Here is an 18350-nt window from a genome sequence, read left to right as displayed (position 1 = left end):
CTTGTTTTGTGCTTGTGAGCGGTTGGAATATCTGATATCTATATTCAGACAGGGAGGAAGTGGTATGACAAAAGCACTCAAGCGGAGTGTGAAACGTTTCGTTACATTGGTGGCAAGCAGTGGGACGCTTCCTACAGTCTGGGACATCCAAACTTACACCTGGATCCAAGGTCCGCATAGCAGGAGAGGATAGGAGAGGAAGAGGAATTCAGAAGGTGGTTGCGAGAGATGCAGATACAGCACAGAGGACCAGTATCAGAGCAGGTCCTGCTGGGATGGTTTGATTCTATCCGCTGCAAACTCTGGAAGGAAGCTCTAGCCCGTGAGCAGCAATACCAGGGAAAAGTTCTCTCCTCCATCCAGGAAAGGTACTGGTCGCAGTATGGATTGCGGGTGCTGTTTTTGGAAGAAAAAACGCACAAGGAGCAGACAGCTGAATTAAGCAGGCTGATCTGGGCAGAGATGCGTCTGGATGAGAGCTACAGAGCCCTCCGGTGGCATGTATCCCAAGCATGCCCTTGGATAGCTGATGACAGCCCAACAAAAGGCTTTGGCTACGGCGGCCTGGGACTGTATGTGAAGCTGACAGGGGACCCTAACTTTGGGAGTGATTTGGAGTGGCGGTTGGATGAAATTATGGATTTCAGAGAAGGGCTAATGAAAGTCTTGGAAGTGCACTGGGCATTGGAAGATATAGATTTGCTGGACGTTCAGGAATGGGAGCTGGAAATCGCCTACAGACGGCTGCTAGACTCTGCTCAGCACCAGGGCTGGGCTTCCTTTGCCTGGGACTATCAGGAAATACCAGTTGACAACTCTGAAATCCTGGCTAAAGAGTCGGCAATGTTGCAGAGTAACAGTGTTCTTTGCCAACCTGCCCCCGCAGCTATAGACGCGGAGGTCTTATGGCGGATGCAGCAAGTGCTGACTGACCTTGATGTTCCTGTTTCTGCATGGGATGATCTTGAATGGAGGAATGTGCCTGTCCAGCAGCATGCCAGAGAATCGGCAGTGGAAAATCTGAAGATTGCCACCCCCAAAGCTGAACTGCTAACAGGGCAGAGCTCTGCCAACCTCTGCCCAGCACCGATAGCATCTTTTGGGTTCCACAGACAGGAGATTGTGAACCTCTATCCCCAGACACCAGTTGAAGAGAGAGGGGATTTGATAGACTTTTCTGCTGAGAAAGAACAATCTGATGAGCCTCCAGCAGAAGAGCTGGTATCAGGGCCAAGCTTCACTGTGCTCTGCCCAGCACCAACAGCAGTATCTGTGGAGTTGCAAGGAACTTCCCCAGCTGAAGTTCCGGTCACCAGAAAGAGGGTCCAAGACCTCTGCCCCACACCTGTGGCAGTGTCGGAGGCTCAGGGTGAGAAGGTGGCAATCACTTCCCAGCAGCAGATACAGCGGGAGAAGGGAGAGGAGGTGTTCGTTGTCCCTCCCCGACAGTTGGCCAGGGTGGAGAAAGCGGTCTTTCCTCCCCAGCAAAGATCAGTGCACTTGGGAGACAGTACCATAGACATGTCGTCCCAGCAGCCAGATGAGGGAACTGAAAAAGAAGCAGCCAGCTCACCTCCCCAATGGCAGCTACACAGTTTGGGAGTGGAGGAATCCAGCCTCCTGCCCCAATGGTTAGCCAAAGCGGATGATGTGGAGTCCCCAGCAGAAAAGCTGGCAACAGGGCAGAGTGCTACCAAACTCTGCCCAGCAACGGCAACAACTGTGGAGTTCCAGGGAGCTGGGGCAGACGGCCCATCTCCCCAGCAACAAGCTGATGTAGTGCAGCTTCTACTCACAGCTGAATCGCTGGCAACAGGGCAGAGTACCGCTGGCCTTTGCCTAGCACCTACAGTTTCTTCTCAGCTTCAAGGAACTGGGGCAGTGGGTCCCTCTGTCCAGCAACAGGCCAGGCCATGGAATGGTAAACACCACCCAGCTAAAGCGCTGGCAGCTGGACAGAGTCAACAACCTCTGCCCCACACCTACTGAGGGCAACTATTCCTTGCAGCCAAGAAAGGAGATCATGCAGACAGACTATGTGAGTTCACTCTGCCTGACTAAAGCATGTCCAGACCAGGTGGAGGTCTGGGACCTTGATAGTCAACTTTTGATAGGGGAGAAATGTGACAGACTCACCCGGGACAGAGGCTTTTGGAGGGGACTGAATGCTGGCCTCTTGCCTACCGATTATGGGCCCTGGCATTTGGGGGAACGGTTCTCTTTGTGAGCTGTATGCCTGGGGACCCTTGAGGTGGTGTTACTTTAGATTTAGGTCCATGTCCCCCAAGACACACAGACTCTGGGAACCCTGTATATGCCATATTAGAAATAGTGACTGAGAAAATATATCTTGGATTACTTAAAATGGAACAGCAATATTTATCCACAATATCTCCCAGGATATATGTAAAGACTATTCTTGGTTTATTTGATTCTGAACTCAATATGTTAGTGAGAGAAATAAAAAACAAAGCCGCGCTACTAGTGTTAAAAAAACAAATCCAATAATTTAGCAGCCAGCATCAACAGCTTAGTGAACTGTATTACAAAGTGATAACAGAAATATATAAATGCAGTGCAAATTTACAAAGTGTAAGTATCCACAACATCACACAGGGATGAATGTGGAACTGGTGACAATTTATAAATTAGATGAGAAAAATAAATTGTGAATCCTATACCAATACTGCCAATGTGTACATAAACAAAATATTATTTCCAATATCCTGTGAAAAAAAAACAACAAAAAACTGTCTGTAATAAGAGAGTACTCTTCAATACCATATCCTGTGAAAAAAACAGTAAAAAAAAAAAAAATGTCCGTGATAAGAAGATAAGTGCAGTAAGGTCCCAAAAAGACTTCAAAGTTGTGAAAGTGATGCCTTTTCTACCCAAGAGATGTGGCAAAGCAGACTTCTTCCTGTGACATATACCAACATGCAGGAGGAAAGCTGAAAAGTGTCAGGTACGCTTACCAGAGAGGGTGGACACACTCAACATACAGCGGTGGGTCAATCGGGCGTATGGATCATTCAATCCGACAGGTGTTTGATAGAAGGAGATAATGGAGGTGTACTTCAATAATTTCATCCACAGCGGTGGGGGGACTTGGTAGAATGTCCAGCAAGCAAGCGTGCTTGCCCTCAAATGAAGTTGTCAGCTGGATGGAATACACAGGCTCCAGAGCATGACATATCAAAGCATGAGGAAAAAAAAGAAAAGAAAAGGAGGGGCTCCCCATAGTGCATAAATCGAAATATGAATTTATTTAAAAAGCCAAGATTTAAAACATGCAATCCACCGGCCAGGTAGATGCAAAAAGTGATCACATAAAAAAATGAGTATATAAAATTTGCGTAGTGTCAAAAGCACAGAGCATAACAACCCGACATGTTTCGGACAAAAGTCCTTCAAATGGGGCATATACACTGTATTCAGTTTAGCTAGATCTGTTCCTGTTATTCTCTTCCTACTGACAGGTGGACAGGTGTTTTTATAGTATTTACACCTACCTGAAGAAAATTGCTGGTGTTCTTCTGATCCTATTAGTACCACAGGCAGCTACAGTATTTACAGTTAGTGTAGTGCATCCTCTGCACAGTGTGCAACTAAAGCTACCTGAAGTAAATTGGTGGTGTTCTTCTGATCCTATTAGTACCACAGGCAGCTGCAGTATTTACAAGTTAGTGTAGTGCATCCTCTGCACAGTGTGCAACTAAAGCTACCTGAAGAAAATTGGTGGTGTTCTTCTGATCCTATTAGTACCGCAGGCAGCTGCAGTATTTACAAGTTAGTGTAGTGCGTCCTCTGCACAGTGTGTACCTAAAGCTACCTGAAGACAATTGCTGGTGTTCTCATACTAATAATACTACAGGCAGGCAGTTGATTCTGCTAGCTGCAGTATCAATCTATATATATATATATATATATATATATATATATATATACATACACACACACACATCCCAGCTTTGTGCAGCTACATCTCACTGCAGGCCATTAGTATGTCTGGAAGGCCAACAAGGAGAGGCAGACAGTCACAATCCAATAAAAGAGGGCAAGCAGGCTCTGTGTCTAGAGGCAACAGTGCTGGTCGTGGAGACGGTGCATCCTCATCACCACGTGGCCATGGGACACGCTTGTCCTTTTTTTCGGCATCTGGCCGTGTTGAGCAGCAACATGTGGAAGACTTGGTAGAGTGGATGACCAAGCCGTCCTCATCCTCTCTCACCCAGGCTCAGGGTACTTTGTCTGGCAAAGCAACTGCCAATGCAGCCTCTTCCCTTGGCATCAGTCACTCCTTCCCTAGCCCCACCATGTCCTCCTGAGGAGTCCCCCGAACTGTTTGACCACAGTGTTGAGTACATGCTCCAGGAGGATGCCCAGCGTTTTGAAGGCTCCGATGATGGTACCCAGCTAGAGGAAGGCAGTAACGTGAGCCTAGAGAGAAGGGGTACCCAAGAAGGACAGCAATCTGGCAGTCATGTTCCCCCAGCTGTAGCATACTGCCAGCTTTGCTCCAGTGATGAGGAGGGAGGGAATGATGAGGTCACTGACTCCACGTGGGTGCCTGATAGGAGAGAGGAGGAGGAGGCACATCACCAACGAGGCAGGATACCCTCCAGGGGCCAGCTTAAGGGCAGCACACTGACTGCATCACACCGCAGAACTCTGCATGTGCAGGGCGCTGCTGTCTCTGCGCGTTATTCCAAAAGTTATTTGGTGTGGGCCTTTTTTGAGATGAGTGCATCAGATCCCACCGCTATTTGCAACATATGTCTCAAGCTTATCTCGCGTGGCCAAAACATCACCCACTTGGGAACCACATGCTTGACCAGACATATGTCGACCTGCCATGCAGTTCGTTGGCAAGCGTACCTAAAAGACCCACACCAAAGAACAAAGAGGACCTCTCCTTGCTCCTCATCAGCTGGGATCTCCAACCCCACTATACCTTCAGTCCTCTCTGAGAGGAATGAAGGTATATAATTAGCGGTGTCACAGCCAGGTACATGGGGGCAACATGCTATCGGTACACCGACGTCAGATTGTACCAGGCAAATTTCCCTGCCGAAGCTGCTGCACCACCGAAAGAAGTTCGCTCCCAGCCATCCACATGCCCAGCAATTGAATGCTAGATTGGCTAAATTGCTAGCACTTCAACTGCTGCCTTTTCAGTTGGTAGACTCTGCCCCCTTCCGTGAGTTTGTGTAATGTGCAGTTCCTCAGTGGCAGGTTCCCAAACGCCCTTTTCTCACGGAAGACGATTCCAGGTTTCTACCGGCATGTGGAAGGTAATGTCTTGGCCTCGCTGGACAGGGCAGTCAGCGGTAGGGTGCACATTACCACTGACTCATGGTCCAGCAGGCATGGACAGGGACGTTACCCATCTTTCACTGCGCACTGGGTAATTCTTCTGGCAGCTGGGAAGGATGCAGGACAGGGTGCAGTAGTGTTGGAGGTTGTTCCGCCACCACGCCTCCAAAATTCTACTAGTGGCGATTCTGCCACACCTCTCTTCTCCACCCCCTCCTCTTCTTCCTCCATGGCCTCTTCCTGTGCTGATTTGTCCTCGGAACCAGCAGTGCTCCATAGGCGTTCAAGGGGCTACGCAAGTACGCAGGCAAAAAGATGCCATGCGGTGCTTGAGCTGGTGTGCTTGAGGGACAAGAGCCACACTGGGGCAGAGAGTCTGTCAGCTCTGCAGGGGCAGGTTCAGAGGTGGTTGATGCCACACCAGCTTAAGGCAGGTATGGTGGTTTGCGACAATCGCACCAAACTCCTCTACGCCCTCCGACAGGGACAACTGACCCATGTGCCCTGTTTGACGGTACTTAACTTGGTGGTGCAGCGATTCTTGGGCAGGTACCCAGGCTTACAGGATGTCCTGAGGCAGGCCAGGAAAGTCTGTGTGCATTTCCACAGGTCATATAATGCCAGTGCTCGGCTGGCTGACCTCCAAAAGGAATTTAACCTACCCAAGAACTGCCTAATCTGTGGCATGCCCACCAGGTGGAACTCAATGTTGGCCATGCTGCAGACGCAGCAGAGGGCCATCAATGAGTACCTATGTGACTATGGCACCAGACAGGGTCAGGGGACTTTGTTTTTTTTCCCCACACCAGTGGGCTATGATCAGGGATGCATGCACTGTCCTGTCACCATTTGAGGAAGCCACGAGGATGGTGAGCAGTGACAGTGCATGCATCAGTGACACTGGACCTCTTGTCCACCTGTTGGAGCACACGCTGCGTGGAATAATGGACAGGGCACTTGAGGCAGAACAAAGGGAGGAGGAGGACTTTCTTACCTCTCTAGGCCCCTTTTATCCAGACTGTGTTCCTGCGTGCCCGTCGATCAAACAGGAAGGGGACGAGGAGGAGGAGGAGGAGGATTGTGTCAGCATGGAGGTGGAGCCTGGCACTCAGCATCAGCAGCAGCCTTCAAGGGATCATTTACAGTCCCAAGAAACCCATGGACTTGTACGTGGCTGGGAGGAGGTGGCTGCGGATCATGTCGTCCTTAGTGACACAGAGGACTCCGGACTGAATGCCTCAGCAAACCTATGCTGCATGGCCTCGCTGATCCTGCAAAGCCTACGGAAGGCTCCTCATATTCATGGTATCAAGGAGAGGGATTAATACTGGCTGGCAACCCTCCTTGATCCACATTACCAAGGGTAAGGTTGCAGACCTTATCTTGCCATCGCAGAGGGTGAAACATCTACGGGAGGCCTTGCAGAAAAGTCTGTGCAACGCGTTCCCAGAGACTGGGAGGTTACAAACTCCTGTTCCTGGACAACGTGTTCCTGAGGCTTCGGTCAATCAAAGAAGGAGCTGTGAAGAAGGTGGCCGTCTGACCGATGCGTTCAGACAATTTTTTAGTCCGCAGCCCCATGGTATGATCGGTTCCAGCAACTATCGCCAGCGTCTGTTTTACATGGTGCAGGAATACCTAGGGGCAAGATCAGACTTGACACCTTTCCCACCGAAAATCCTCTGGGTTACTGGGCCTTGAGGATGGATCACTGGCCAGAGCTTGCACAGTATGCAATTGAGCTACTGGCCTTTCCTGCATCCAGCGTTCTTTCGGAACGCACATTCAGTGCTGCTGGAGGCTTTGTAACCGATCACAGGGTGCGCCTGTCCACCGACTCGGTTGATCGACTGACCTTCATAAAAAATTAATCAGTCTTGGATCACCACCAGCTACCAGGCACCCGATGCTGATGTAACCGAATAATTTTTTTTGAAATGTCAGATCCCTTCCAGACTGCCTATGCTGATGCTGAGTGACGATCCTGTTATACTGAGTGATTATCCTCTTCCTCCTCAATGATCATGCTGATAGCTTGTAAGAACATTTTTGGTTCTGGGCACCTCCACCAGTGGCTAAGGCCCAATTTTTCAGCCCCTGTTCAACAGGGGCGTGTAATTACAATTTGTGATGCAATATTTTGCAGAAGGGTTCGTTGCTGCGCTCATCTAGAGTATCTGTGAGGGGTTGCAGTGTTGTGGCACCAGCACCAGTGCCTAAGGCCCACATTTTTCAGCCCCTGTTTAACAGGGGCGTGTAATTACCATTTTTGATGCAATACTTTGCAGCAGGGCCCATTCCTGCGCCCACCAAGAGTAACTGTGAGGGCTTACAGTGTTGTGGCAACACCACCACCAAAGGCCCAATTTTTCTGCCCCTGTTCAACAGGTGCATGTAATTACAATTCTTGATATAATATTTCACAGCAGGGCCCATTCCTGCACCCACCAAGGTAACTGAGGGCTTACAGTGTTGTGGCAACACCAACACCTAAGGCCCCAATTTCTGCAGAGTATATAGGGCAGGCCCCTACTTTCAAACATGCAACTTACAAACGACTCCTACTTGCAAACGGAAGTAGACAACAGGAAGTGAGATGAAAACTACCCCTAGTAAGGGAAATTCTCTCCTGTAAGAGTTAATATGGGAAAAACATGTCTCCTCTCCACTGATGCCTTATCACCAATCCTTGTTTCACTAAAAAACCCAAATTTTCAAAAAACATGTCATTGGGACAGAAAGTGAGGTGAAATCTTCTGAAGAGGTGCACAGACAGCAAAATAAATGTTACAGGGGTGATAACCCTTCCCTATGTTTTACAAAAAGCTTAAAAATAGATTTTTTGGCTGGAGCTACACTTTAAAAAGTTCAAAATTGCAAACAGATTCTACTTAACAAACCTACAGTCCCTGTCTTGTTTGCACCGCCTGTATACTGCTGTTCAGAGTATATAGGGCCTGGGGGCCCCACGCCTTTCCTTTTTTTAATTTGGGTGCGGGGTTCCCCTTAATATCCATACAAGACCCAAAGGGCCTGGTATTGGACTGGGGGGGTACCCATTCCGTTTGTCTCACTGATTTTCATCCATATTGCCGGGACCCGATAATACATTAAAGCCCCAAGCAGTTTTAAATGACTTTTATTACTTTAAAAATGTCATTTTGTGCAGGGACTATTCTAAGCACGGGAAACCCGAGCCACTTTACAGGCATACTATAGACACCCCTCAGGTATGATATTTAAAGGAATATTTCACTTTTAGCATCATTAAAATCACTACTCCCGAAAAAATGGACGTTTTTAAAACTTTTTTTTGCATTGATACATCTTCCTTGGGGCAGGAGTCGGGTCCACAAACCTTTTTTAGGACAATACCATGCATATTAGTCTTTAAAATTAGCACTTTTGATTTTGAACGTTTGAGTCCCATAGACTTTAATGGGGTTCTAAAGTTTGCGCCAACTTTCGGTCCGTTCGCAGGTTCTGGTGCGAACCGAACCAGGGGGTGTTCGGCTCATCCCTACTGTGGACCTTCCTGGGATGAAACCTGTCTGGTTCTGGTGTATTAATTTTCCTATAACGGTATTTAGTCTATTGGCCAAGACCCTTGCCAATACCCTAACATCTGAGTTCATCAACAAGATTGGCCGATAAGACTCTGGTAGTGTCTGATCTTTATCTGGTTTAGGTATTACGATAACAGTTGCTTTATTCATTGATTCCCGGAAGCCTACCTGTGTCGAATGCCTGGTTAAGCATTTTCAACAATTCCGGGAGCAGTATTTCTCCATAGATCTTATAAATCTCCAGCGGCAAGCCATCAGTGCCTGATGCTTTACCGCTAGCTGATTCTGAAACAGCTTTTGTTAATTCTTCCAATGTGAGTGGGGAATTAAGTCTTTCTCTGTCATCTGTAGAAATTGAGGGTATCTCCAGGGGACGGAGAAAGTCTCAGAGTTGGTCCAATTTATAAGTCACCTTGCTCTTATATAAAATCACCATAAAAGGATAAAAAGGATGATATAATCTCTGATTATGTGAGATGTCTCCTGTTGGCAAAAATACCGCGGTGATATAATTTGAACGAGTCTGAGATTTTACTATTACAGCTAACATTTTCCCATTCCTTTCCCCTTCTTCATAATACCTACTCCTTACAAATAGGAAATCTTGTTCTGTTTTTTCCAGGACTGTCCTTTTTTATAAAAGTTGGGTGTCTTTCCATATAGAATGATTTATTAAAGTAGGGCTCTGGATATATTGAAATTCTTTTTTGTTGCACTTCTCCTACAAGGCGAGTTTCCCACTCTGCATTCGATTTTTTAAACTAACTGCTTATATTAGCATTCCTCTTAAAAATGCTTTCATCGTATCCAATATCACCTGTGATGTTGCAGTATCTATATTATTTTTAAAGAAATCGACCATAGATTGACGTATGGGGCTGTTCAACGGCAGTACCTGTGTCACGAGGGCCACGTACCTGATGTGAGACCCAAGTAGTGGGGAGGCTCCTTTGCACCTCAGGTCCTTAAAGCCTCTGGAGATGGAGACAGACTTGGTGGGGACACCTAGTGGGAGGGGTGCCAAGGGTGCGGAGCACCATGCAAGCCTTAGTCCGGGATCCGAGCCGAGGTCAAGTCCAGTTGGTCAACGAAGCATAAAAGGGTTAATCAGAAGAATGGTCGAGATCCAAGCCGGGGTCGGTTCCAATCTGGCATCTGAGTACAAAAGGGGCAAAGAAGTAGAATGGTTAAGGTACAAATCCGAGGTCAAAAGGCAAGCAGCAATCAAGAGTAGTTAAACAGGTTTACAGGTCACAACAGGTTCAGACAGATCACACACTAGCACAGGAACAAAGGGGGGACTGAAGATAATCCAGCAATTTGGCAGTGACTGGGCTGGGTTTATATAGGGAAGTTTGAGGTCACTTCCTGTGCACCTCCTGGGCATTTTCCCACCTTTTTCCATCAGGTTGATGTCACTTCCTGTGCGCCTCCTGGGCATTTTCCCACCTTTTTCCATAAGGTTGATGTCACTTCCTGTGCGCCTCCTGGGTATTTTCCCGCCTTTTTCCACCGGGTTGAGGTCATTTCTTGTGCACGTCCTGGGCATTCTCCTGCCCTTTTCCATCAAGTCGTCTGCGCAGGTGCGGGTTGGCACTCTGAGGCATCTTTGGCGCATGCTCAGTTGGCACGGATTTCCTCTTGCAGCAACCCACCATTGGTGCATGCGTAGTAAGCCGTGGACTCTTACAGAGCCCCCCGAAGGGGCGGCCTCCGGACGCCCGTCCGGGATAAAGCTCGCCGAAATAACTGCCGGAGAAGATCTGGAGCATGGATATGCGACTCGGGTTCCCAGGAAATCTCTTCAGGGCCATAACCCCTCCACTGTACCAGAAATGGCATCCACAGCAGTCCAGGATGGCCTCCACCTCATACTCCTCAATCTCTTTAATCAAAGAGGGAGGCGGAGGATGGGCCCCACGTTCCCCAAAGGGGTTCGGGGTCACGGGCTTCAGGAGGGGGGCATGGAAGACAGGGTGGATCTGGTAAGTTGAGGGCAGTTTGAGTTTGTAGACAACAGGGTTGAATCAGGACAGGGAAGGGCCCAATTAACTTAGGGTCCAATTTCTTGGAGGGACAGGCTAACTTTAAATGCCTGGCAGACAGCCAAACCTTGTCTCCCGGTTGAAGATCAAGGTCCCCCGCCGCCTTTAATCATAGATGGTCTTGTAATCCAGCTGTGGCTTGGCCATGGTATCCTTTAGGAGCTCTAAGTTGTGTAGAAACTCCACTCTGTTCCAGACAGCCGTGACCGAAGTGGAAGCAGGTAGGACAGGGGAAAAAGAAGGGTGGCACCCCAGGTTGGCGTAGAATGGCGATTGCTTAGTGGTAGAATGTATTGCGTTGTTATATGCAAATTCTGTGCAAGGAAGTAGGGACGCCCAATTGTCTTGGACAAAGGTGGAGAAGCAACGAAGGTACTGTTCAAGAGTTTGGTTTGTGCATTTCGTTTGTCCATTGGTCTGAGGGTGGTAGGCCGAAGAGTAGTGGTTCTCGATGTCTAGAGCAAGGCAGAGCTCCTTCCAGAATTTTGAGGTGAATTGGACTCCACGATCCGATACAATATTGCTGGGGACCCCATGGAGGCATATGATCTCCTTGATAACAGCCTGAGCTGTTTCTGGGGCGGAAGGAGTGCCAATCATAGGAAATGAAATGAGCCATTTTTGTAAGGTGGTCCACAACAACAAATATGGATGTAAACCCATCAGAGGGTGGTAGCTCCATTATGTAATCCATGCTGATATGTTCCCAGGGTCTGGAGAGAACAGACAGGGGGTGTAGGAGACCCCATGATTTAATTTTTTCCATTTTGCTGTGATTGCATACCGGGCAGGAATTGACGCAAGCGTGGCAGTCTGCCTTGAGGGTAGGCCACCAAAAGTTTTGGAAAAGCAGACCGGTGGTTTTGGTCACCCCGAAATGCCCTGCTAATTTGTTGTCATGGCAGAGTTTGAGCACAGGAACTCTCGGTTGAAGGGGCAGATGTTCTCCTGAGGGCAATTGGTCTAGAGAGGAGGCCAGTTTAATCCTGGACAAGAGTTCATCCGTAAGTAGGAAGAAATTATAGGCAGGGAGTATTTTGTCCATTGTTGGCAAGTTATCTGATGTGGGATACGTGCGGGATAGAGCATTAGGTTTACAATTCTTGCATCCCGGACGGTACGTGATATGCATTTGAAATCGGATTAAGAAGAGAGCCCATCTGGCTTGTCTAGGTCTGAGACATTTAGCTGTACGAAGGTGTAACGCAACGTCCCACACATTCCGCTTGAGTGCTTTCGTCATATACCACTTCCTCCCAGTCTGAATATAGATATCAGATATTCCAACCGCTCACAAGCACAAAACAAGATGATACTTGTTTAGTTGCTGAACATGGACTCTTTTATTAGGACCAAAATACAAGTCTTATATACAGTTAAAGAGGAGGAGGTTCCTACCTCCTGCTCATATTACTCTGACAATACAACTGTAACCAGAAACAGAATTAACATGAGCTAATTAACCAATCCCTTAAAGCAGCTGATGTGACTCCGTGCCCTCCTGAGCATTGTTATGATTAATCAGGATTTCACTACAGGTCAGACTTGTTGTCACCGAGCTTCACACAGTAGATTATACATTATCATAAATAAAACACAGGGCACCTTCACACAATAGCAGGAACTCCAGCAGGAGTCAGCCCGTCTCCTACATTGTACAGAGGCCAATGTGATCAGCTCTCTCAACTACCATTTGAGTTCAGAATCAAACAAACCAAGAATAGTCTTTACATATATCCTGGGAGATATTGTGGATAAATATTACTGTCCCATTTTAACCACTTCAGCACCCGGCCATAGACAAATGACGTCCACAGATGGGATCTCCCATCCTGGGTGGACGTCATATGACGGCCTGGGCTTCCCGGCCGCCTAGGGGTGCAGGCGCCGCGTTGCTCGGGACCCGGTGCTTGTGCCCGGCGGCCACAATGTCCGCCGGGCACCCGCGATTGCCCGTTAACCGGGCCGGACCATGGATCTGTGTGTGTAAACACACAGATCCACGTCCTGTCAGTTGAGAGGAGACCGATCTGTGTTCCCAGTACAGCGGAACACTGATCGGTCTCCTCCCCTTGTACGTCCCCGCCCCCTACAGTTAGAATCACTCCCTTAGGAAACATAATTAACCCCTTGTGTCCCCCTAGTGGTTAACGCCTTCACTGCCTGTCACATATATACAGTAATCAATGCAATTTTATAGCATTAATCGCTGTATAAATGTGAATGGTCCCAAAAATGTGTCAAAAGTGTCCGATGTGTCCGCCATAGTGTCTCAGTCATGAAAAAAAAAAAAATCGCGATCGCCGCTATTACTAGTAAAAAATAAATAAATAAATAATTTTCTTTAAAAAATGCCATAAATCTATCCTGTATTTTATAGACGCTATAACTTTTGCGCAAACCAATCAATACGCTTATTGCTATTTTTTTTACCAAAAATATGTAGAAGAATAAGTATCAGCCAAAACTGAGGAAAAAGTGTTTTTTTTTTTAAAAATTGGGATATTTATTATAGCAAAAAGTAAAAAATATTGTGTTTTTTTTTCAAAATTGTCCCTCTACTTTTGTTTATAGCGCAAAAAATAAAAACCGCAGAGGTGATCAAATACCACCAAAAGAAAGCTCTATTTGTGGGGAAAAAAGGATGTCAATGTTGTTTGGGTACAACATCACACAACCGCGCAATTGTCGTTTAAAATGCGACAGTGCTGAAAACTAAAAATTAGTCTGGGAAGGAAGGGGGTGAAAATGCCCGGTATTGAACCGGTTAAGTAATCCAAGATATATTTTCTCAGTCACTATTTCTGATATGGCATATACAGGGTTCCCAGAGTCTGTGTGTCTTGGGGGATATGGACCTGAATCCAAAGTAACACCACCTCAAGGTTCCCCTAGGCATACAGCTCACAAAGAGCACCGTTCCCCCAAATGCCAGGGCCCATGATCGGTAGGCAAGAGGCTAGCAATCAGTCCCTCCAAAAGCCTCTGTCTCAGCTAGGTCTGTCACAGGAGGTATTCCAAATTCCTATGATCAGTGTAGAAAAGTATAGGGTGCGAGGCTCCTTCCAATAGATATCGCCATTCTTCCAGGCCTGGGGACAACTTCCTGGAAAATAAGGCAACAGGATGCAAGATGGCTGTGGTTTCGTGGAGCCGAGAAAGGACTGCCCCAACCGCAATCACTGAAGCATAGACCTCCAAAGTGCAAGGCAGGGCTGGGTCGTGATGATGGACTGGGGCAGAGGTAAATTGCTTCTTGAGTTAATTGAAAGCTGTTTGTGCTGAGGGGGACCACAGAAAACAGCTGTTTTGCTTGGTGAGTTGTGTGATAGGTGAAATTATTTATGAGAAGCCTTTGATGAATCTTCTATAAAAATTGGCGAATCCCATGAACCTCTGGACGCTCTTACGGTCCAAGGGTACTGGCCATTGAAGAACTGCAGTTACCTTCTGGGGGTCGATGGAGATGGCAGAAGTCGAAATAATGAGGCCAAGGAATTGTATGGTATCTTTCTCAAACTCACATTTTTCAAGCTTGGCGTAGAGATTATGGGCTCGGAGGCGAAAAAGGACTTTTCGCATGTGGATGTGATGGGAAGGTGAAAATACAAGGATGTCATCTAAGTACACTATCATAAGGAGGTCAAGAAAATACCGAAAGATGTTATTCACCAAGTGTTGGAAAGTTGCTGGGGCGTACGAAAGGCTATTTTCCATTCATCGCCCTCTTATCCGTATTAAATTGTAGGCTCCCCCGTAGGTCCAATTTTGAGAAGAACTTAGCAGTGCGGAACCTCTGCATGAGCTCAGGGACTAGAGGCAACGGTTATCGATTCTTGATTGTGATACTGTTTAATTCTCTGTAGTCGATACATGGTCTTAAAGAATGGTTCTTGTTTTCCACAAAGAAGAGTCCAGCGCCAGCTGGAGAGGTAGAGGGCCGGATGAACCCTCTCCTAAGATTGTCATCAATGTATTTTTGGAGGACTTCTAATTCAGGCTCAGAAAGTGGGAAGATCCTCCCAAATGGTACTGCAGAACCAGGAAGAAGCTCAATGGGGCAATCATACGGCCTGTGAGGTGGCAGGGATTCAGCCCCCTTTTTGTCAAAGACGTCCAGGAAGTCTCTGTAAACCTGGGGGAGAAGAGTGTTGTCATCTTTGGAAAGTGGTTGAACCATTAAACAGGCTTGTTGTGGGAAACAGTGGTGTAAGCAATAGGGTGAGCCGATAGACACAACTTCAGTGGACCAATCAATCTGTGGCTGGTGCTGTCGAAGATACGGTAACCCCAAAATAACCGGAAAAATTGGTAAGAAATCACGTCCAGCTGAAGATATTCCTGATGGTCTGCTTCAGTGGTGGCCAATAGGGATGAGCCAAACACCCCCCGGTTCGCAGCAGAACATGCGAACGGGCAAAAAATTTGTTCGAACACGCGAAAACCATTAAAGTCTATGGGACACGAACATGAATAATCAAAAGTGCTAATTTTAAAGGCTTATTTGCATGGTATTGTCATAAAAAGTGTTTGGGGACCCTGGTCTTGCCCCAGGGGACATTAATGCAAAAAAAAAGTTTTAAAAACTGCCATTTTTTCAGGAGCAGTGATTTTATTAATGCTTGAAGTGAAACAATAAAAGTGAAATATTACTTTAAATTTCATACCTGTGGGGGTGTCTATAGTATGCCTGTAAAGTAGTGCATGTTTCCCGTGTTTAGAACAATCCGAGAGCAAAATTACATTTCTAAAGGAAAAAAAGTCATTTAAAAGTACTCGCGGCTACATAAATTGTCGGTCCTGGCAATACACATAAAAGTCATTGAAAAAAACGGCATGGGATTCCCCCACAGTCCATTACCAGGCCCTTTGGGTCTGGTATGAATATTAAGGGGAACCCCGCACCAAAATTTAAAAAACATGGCGTGGGGGTCCCCCTCTAAATCCATACCAGACCCTTCAGGTCTGGTATGCTGGTATGGATAAGGGGAATCCTGCGCCAAAATTAAAAAAGAAAAAAATGGCATGGGGCCCCCCCAGAAATCCATACCAGACCCTTATCCGAGCACACAAACTGGCAGGCTGCAGGAAAAGAGGGGGGGGACGAGAGAGTACCCCCCCTCCTGAACTGTACCAGGTCACATGTCCTCAACATGGGGAGGGTGCTTTGGGGTAGCCCCCAAAGCATCTTGTCCCCATATATGAAAATGAGTATTGTTGGACTTTTTCCAGACACAGATAAATGTCTCCAATCCCTAATAATGAATACAAATATAAAACTAGGAGGAAGACCATTTTCCTCCTAATTTTATATTTTTATTCATCTTGTCCCCATGATGGGGACAAGGGCCTCATCCCCACAACCCTTGCCTGGTGGTTGTGGGGGTCTGTGGGCGGGGGGCTTATCGGAATCTGGAAGCCCCCCTTTAAAAAGGGGATCCCCAGATCCCAGCCCCCTCCCTACCCCTACCATTTCTCAAAAAAAGTGTCAAAAATGTTAAAAAAAAAAAAAAAAAAAAAAAACACGACAATAGCCGGTTTTTGACAATCCCTTTATTAATGTCTTCTTATTTCCCCACTTCTTCTTCCTGTCTTCCTTCGGTTTTCTTCTTCTTCCTCCAGCTTGTTCTTCCCCCGCTTCATCCTCCGGCATCTTCCTTCGGTCTTCTCCTTCGGCATCTTCCTCCGGACAATCCGCCTCAATGGGAGTCTCCCGCTGTGTGACGTGTCTGTTCTTGTGACAGTTCTTTTATAACTGAGGGCGGGGCCACACTAATGTTCCCGGGTGACCCCGCCCCCCTCTGATGCACCGAGACATTCCTATGGCTTTCCTGGGGCATCAGAGGGGGGCGGGGGTCACCCGTTTACGTAAACGGGTGACCCCGCCCCCTCTGACACCACGGGGGAAGCCATAGGGAAGTCCCTGTACGTCAGGGTCACCGGGTGACCCCACCCTCAGTTATATAAGAGCTGTCACAAGAACAGAAGCGTCACACAGTGGGACACTCCCATTGAGGCGGATCATCCAGAGGACGAAGCGGGAAGACTGGAGGATGAAGCAGAGGAAGAAGCGGGGCGGGGAGAACAAGATGGAGGAAGAAGAAGAAAACTGAAGGAAGACCAGAAGAAGATGGAGCAAGAAGCAGGGAAAGAAAAAGACATTAATAAAAGGAATTGTCAAAAACCGGCTATTGTCTTAACATTTTTGACACTTTTTTTGTGAAATGGTAGGGGTACATTTGTACCCCGTTACCAATTCACATGGGGGGCCGGGATCTGGGGGTCCCCTTATTAATGGGGGCTTCCAGATTCTGATAAGCCCCCAGCCCACAGACCCCCACAACCCCACAAGGTGCTTTAGGGGGCTACCCCAAAGCACCCTCCCCATGTTGAGGGCATGTGGCCTGGTATGGTTCAGGAGGGGGGGCACTCTCTCATTCCCTCCTCTTTTCCTGGGGCCTGCTAGGTGGCGTGCTCGGATAAGGGTCTGGTATGGATTTTTGGGGGGACCCCCACACCATTTTTTAAAACATTTTGGCGTGGGTTCCCCTTAATATCCATACCAGACCTGAAGGGCCTGGTAATGGGCTGTGGGGGAATCCCATGCCATTATTTTCAATGACTTTTATGTGTATTGCCTGGACCGACAATTCATATAGCCGCGAGTACTTTTAAATGACTTTTTTTCCCTTTAGAAATGTCATTTTGCTCTCGGACTGTTCTAAACACGGGAAACATGCACTACTTTACAGGCATACTATAGACACCCCCCAGGTGCGAAATTTAAAGGAATATTTCACTTTTATTGTTTCACTTTAAGCATTATTACAATCACTGCTCCAGAAAAAACGGCAGTTTTTAAAACTTTTTTTTGCATTGATAGATGCCCCTTGGGGCAGGACCCAGGTCCCCAAACACTTTTTATGACAATAACTTGTATATTAACCTTTAAAATGAGCACTTTTGATTTCTCCCATAGACTTTTAAAGGGTGTTCCGCGGCTTTCAAATTTGCAGCGAACACCCCAAATTGTTTGCTATTCGGCGAACAGTCAATGTTCGAGTTGAACTCATGTTCGACTCGAACAGACAGCCCATCCCTAGTGGCCATTATGAGGGTGGTCTCATGGGTTATGGGACCCGAGGTTGGTGTGGAGCCATCTACCAGATGAACGGTAAATGGCTGGGGCTTCTTGCATAGTGGGATTCCATACTTTTTGGAGAAGTGGATGTCAAAGCAGCTGCAAGCCCCAGAGTCAATAATGGCTGCTACTCGGATTATCCTTCCCGGTATCTGCAAAAAGAGGCAGAGAGTGAGATGTGAGGATTTAACAATGTACGGTGAAACAGATGGGGGTTTGATCCACTTACTCGGCCTAATGGGACATCCCTGAAGAAAGTGACCCGCTCCACCACAATACAGG

Source organism: Aquarana catesbeiana, linkage group LG07 (genome assembly GCF_042186555.1).
Source record: "Aquarana catesbeiana isolate 2022-GZ linkage group LG07, ASM4218655v1, whole genome shotgun sequence".
Classification (NCBI taxonomy): domain Eukaryota; kingdom Metazoa; phylum Chordata; class Amphibia; order Anura; family Ranidae; genus Aquarana; species Aquarana catesbeiana.
The sequence above is the reverse complement of the archived record's forward strand: the minus strand, read 5'-3'. Positions refer to the sequence as shown.